The 5,342-nt window shown below is 33.0% G+C and overlaps 1 long non-coding RNA gene across 2 annotated transcripts; it reads left to right on the forward strand.

Moving 5' to 3' along the window:
• Nucleotides 1-750: 750 nt before the first annotated feature.
• Nucleotides 751-4,660, forward strand: LOC143237960 (uncharacterized). 2 transcript variants are annotated; one of them, XR_013020354.1, is made up of 4 exons: nucleotides 751-810; nucleotides 1,553-1,659; nucleotides 4,243-4,347; nucleotides 4,486-4,660. It is a non-coding gene; the product is annotated as an uncharacterized LOC143237960 (long non-coding RNA). The 2 variants fall into 2 exon arrangements; XR_013020353.1 differs by having other exon boundaries at nucleotides 788-922.
• Nucleotides 4,661-5,342: the final 682 nt, after the last annotated feature.

Genomic DNA, 5,342 nt, shown 5'->3' on the forward strand with positions numbered 1-5,342 from the left:
CACGTCCATCAATATTTAATACAGCGGATAAAGTCGACAGTTTGAAATTACAATAATTGACTGGTCTGAGTAACAAATTCAAAGAATGATTTTAATAAACTTGTCATCATTATATATTAACCAGTTTTATGTGTCAACTATTTATGTTATTAACAATGGAGCTTTTCTTACATCATAGACTATCCTTATGTAACCAGTTGATTGGATCTTGGTAACTGGATTATTGTTAATAAATTAAATTATAAATCTGACGTGAGATTTGTAACACTTTATTAACATCACTTGACACTTACATAGTAACTTTCGTTCTTTTAATTTTGTGTACTAGTTATTACGTTGTGTTTTTGGTTGGTTTGTTTTCAAACCCGGTTTCTAGCGCTTAGAGACTACAATCTTACAACTGATGAAATTGACATGAGGTATTTGTATTATCTTTAAGTTTAAACACTAGAAAATAAAAAAAAAACATTAGAAACCAATACATCTAACTTGTGTAGTTACGTGTGTTTTATCACCAATAGTAGACGTTACAGTGATCTAGTGTTAAACTTTATTTTACAAGGTCAGACCTGTTATATGAAATATTTAGATATATTACTGTTTATGATAATTAGGAAATGTTTGTTCATCATGATTGGTTAGAAATAACACACGGTACGTTGTTGTTCATTTTGCACACGAATCGTTTACACGAGTAAAATAAAAACTTCAACCACAGTAAGTTGAGATGGGAATTACAGTTTGAAGAGGACGTATTGTAATAACGTTTTAAGTTGTAAATAATGACGGACGTAGCTTGTCAGTGTGGTGGTAGGTTTGAAGTTTTGTTATGTTATGATGGGTATATTAAGGTGTACGTCTAATGTAATTGGTAATGAGCTTGTGTCAAATAGTATTACAGAGAAGTAGTGATAGTCTAAATGTAAGTTGAATTCGGTGAATGAATGTTTATATCAGAGTTTGGTTTAAGTAATAATTTTAAAGTGTCTTAAATATGTGTAAGTAAGAGTAATGTAATAAACAAAATTTAAATGACATTTGTTCAAGGGTGTTATTGTATATCTAAGGTTATCGGTTTTGTTTTAATGTGAAAATCTGGATATAAATAGCTTTTGGTATTTTTGTTTTCAGTCAATTCATTCGCTTGCAATGAGAGTGAAGCTAATATCTCTTACATTAAACTCCTATCAATAATATATTTTGTTGCAACATAAGCTACACTTAACCATTAGTTGTAATTGAAACTTTATTAGATAACCTAAAACTACACTTCTCAAATTATGTTTATTTAAATTCTTTCTCTTTCATGAAACTTAATTCTAATCCTTGTGTTTTTGTGACAAGATATGAATGTTAAGGTGTCGTCATTACTAAAAGAGTTATGGGTGATATGTATTAAATGTACGTTAATAATGTCTACATATTTATTACTTCTAAACATTGATAACAAGGTAACATTTCATTAAATGTGTAAATTAATTTGGTATTAGAACTATAATAAAAAGCTAATATTCATAGCTCGCTTATGCTAAATTTTTTCATTCTTCTTAAGATCCAATATGCACGTGCATCAAAGAATGCACGTGTGGCAAAAGAAGACGGATGTAAGTGCAACGTGCAACACAAAAGACGGAACTGAAAGAAGTTGTAAGTGTAAAGGTAGGAAATCGTTTCTCAATATACAGATGGTTATATCATTTACTTACAAGAATTATTTAGTTTGTAATCGTTTTGTGGTTTATAACTGTTAGTGTTCTTGTTTTGGATTTTCTAGTTCCATATTTAACTATTTAAATGTTTTTTTTTTTTCCTATTTTACCCATACTAAGTGTAATCCCTCTGCACATGTGCACGTCCACTACAATGTGTATTCTACTCTCAAATAACGAACTAATCTAATTTCTGATAGAGCTATCGGTTAATAACAGCTACACACGTTAATATAAACTAACGCTATTGAAGACTAACGCCGTAGCAACAATGATAAATTTCAACCAATCATTGCAACAACAATGTAGGAACACTCTTAAAAATACGCTAACCATGCGTCCCGGTTTGAGGGGGTTTGTCCTGATGTCCGGTCTAGTTTACTAATTTGCCACAGAATTATCTCTACGTTCTGATAAATAAAAAAGGCATATCTTCCAACAACAAACACAATCTCAATTTACATAGAGCCCTGACCTGTTTTTCATACGTTTTAGTTTATTGGGAGAGGAACTGATAGTGCTGTAACATGGACATTATCAAACATGTTTCATTATTCACCCGGATCCTTAACTCCGCATCAGTAAAGTTGTACTACCTGTAGTCCCTAAGATAGTTCTTGGGGCTTACCTTTAACCTTAAGGTAACCTTTTTACCACACGTCTCGCAGCCATTGATCAAATATAGAAGAGCATTGAACATCCTCCGTGTCTCCCTCTTTCACCACGTGCGTAGTAGTTCAGTATTCTGTTTTACTCGTATCTTACTCGATTTAAACTAGACCATAGACAGCTTGTCCATGGCTCTGCCAGACCCTCAACCTTAAAGATGCTTGAACGCATTTACGAAGTACTTCAGCTCTGCACTGGGGCTTTCTGCACTTCTCCAATTCAAAGCTTATACATAGTTTCATGAACCTTCTTTGTACCCCTTCCGTTTGTAACTGTCTTTACTATGCTTCGAAACTTCCTTACCAAAACATCCCACCTGGAGTTGTTTTTCTTCCTCAGTGGGTTATACTTTTCAGACCAGACGCTCTGCCATCGCTTTTTTGTGCCTTCATATCCAGGCACAGTTATATAAACTTAGTCTGTTCTTAGATAACATTTATATATCCACTGGTGATCCCATCGTGGCTTCTTACAGTCCCAAACTATGACCTATATTTTAGTCACTAGAGAAAAATGGACACTCCCCATTGGAAATACTGACTGTTATTTCTTGAACATTTTTAACCGTCCTTCCATTCCTATTTCTAGAAATGGTTCTAAATTAGGTGACTAAATGACCTCTGCAATGGTTTGTTGTGATTCAGTAGTTGTACACAGAATCCCCCACTACTACTTCTGTATTCACTACCAGTATTCCTTTTTTATGGCAGCATCACAACTCGAGGTAAGTTAGTTTACCACAATACTTTTTTTATTATACCACTGTCATTACCTCTAATAAAATATAGAAACTATCCGGGTTTGTAAGTTATGGTTAGCCTACGTATTAATAAATCCAGAGATCACCACCATCTCTACTAACCTCCCCCCTAACATGTACTTAATGAAACTTCAAACATTATTTCACCGATCTGTGTTTCCTACTCCCTCAAGAAATAAGTACCAGATATGTCTCTTAGTTATGAATCTAAATATTCATATTTAGCGGCTTGCCTATTTAACAATACTGCTTAAATGCTCTTCTATACGATTTCGTAGTTAAACATAACGTTAAAGAAGTAGCGTGAATCCATAATTTACTAAATATTTATCAGTTATCCCCCTTACTGAAATAAGGTTTTATATGAAAATAAAATCCAGAAACAATAGCTTTAATCCAATATCGTCTAAACTACCTTTAGAACACAACCAGCCCTAATTACCTTGCGCTGTAATAGTTGATATAGATGTTTGTCATTTGGAAATTGACAAAAATTAACTTGTACAATAAGTTTATCAGCCTGAGTCGTTGTATCAAACTATACACAGAAGTACCGTATTTCTTGCGGCTTTAACGGAATGTAAGTGTTATTTACAAACAACTATTAAGACAGTTTGTGTTGGAACAATAGTAGTTCTCTCACTTAAGCGGGATTTCTTCCCTCCCACTGACTTCCTAATGTACCACTGAAATAAACTGATTTCGAAGGTTTAACACTACTTAACTTGTCCCGTTTATCTAAATGTGATATTGGGACAAGAAAGCTAATCCTGTTGTCTGCATCTCAATCTAAAAGACGGTGCAAGTTTTTCAATAACAGTTAAAACTTCCAGTTGTAATTCCACAAAAGCACGACTTCGCCTCCTGTTTCAACAATTTTATCATAATGACGTATCCTTAACGAAGTATCGTAACAAAACTGCACTACACTAGATACGCATTCAGTATGGAATTTAATGTATTGTGCATTACGAAGATTAAACTATGCGTTCGTTGTTTGACATCACATGAACCTCAAAGTAACGTTCCTGACATAACCAAATATCATAATGAACTTCAATCTATCATGACACCTCATTAATTTGTGCCACATTTCTCTTTAAGATCCTACGTGCACATGTATCGAGAAGTGCACCTGTGGTAAAGACGGTTGTAAGTGCACTACATGCAATAAAAAAGCCGACACTGAAGATCGATGTAAGTGTACAGGTATGTGTAATCTTATATAGTCCATACTGTATGGAATTTAACTTTAACCCTAAACGTTTATATCTTCATTCGTTACTAATGTTTGTTCTTATAAACTTCAATTTTTATTACACATGTGATCTTATTCTCTCTCTATAGAAGGGGAAACCTGTGGCTGTTCGTCCTGCACGTGTAGTAAGACGGAATGAATTTCCCTTTACGTATTGGTCTGGTTCCTGTTTAATGAATTTTATTAGATTGTTTACTTTATTACATTTGTTACTTTCTATTTTTCCTTTTGGAAATTAATAAATTTAACTTTATTCCGGTGTAATTATTAATCTCAAATCACTTAACTAAAACTACATAAACATTCACTGTATTTAACTATTATAGTTAAACCACAACTATTACATACCTTATTTCCTTTTAGATCAATAAGCTGATAATGATCCTTCAAATGTGACTGAATCGTTTGAGCAATACTACATATAATTACTTCGGTAGCGAGGACTTCCATCCTTTTTAGAAATCTATACAAAATTAGACTGGTACTTAACGTTTGGTTAGAACACTAACCATTAGTTAGTGAATAGAAATGGTTTTCTAATAAGTTCCAAAATAATCAAAATTTTATCTCTAAATCTGTTTTTTAGATGTTCTTGCTCCAACTAAAATGTTTTAAACTACATCCTACACTCTTTAAGATCTCGCCCACTCCTTCAAACAAACAATACAGCACAATTACATCCTATAATTCTTTATATTAATATAGGCTAAACATACATCAACCTATACCGAACATAAAATACTAGTCACGGTTAACATTCATTGTGACGGAATTAAACTACCTAATATCTGGTTGTTTCAACTAGTGCAGTCTTTTCATATAGATAATAGGATATAGCTGTATTCACCATAGATCAAATCTCCTTCAAAAGGAGGAGACTAGATAACTTGCAATAGCGAAACACAACGTGTTGTTAAAGGGGAATTTTCATTACATTTAACAATTG

The sequence above is a fragment of the Tachypleus tridentatus genome, chromosome 13, assembly GCF_004210375.1.
Source record: "Tachypleus tridentatus isolate NWPU-2018 chromosome 13, ASM421037v1, whole genome shotgun sequence".
Lineage (NCBI taxonomy): Eukaryota > Metazoa > Arthropoda > Merostomata > Xiphosura > Limulidae > Tachypleus > Tachypleus tridentatus.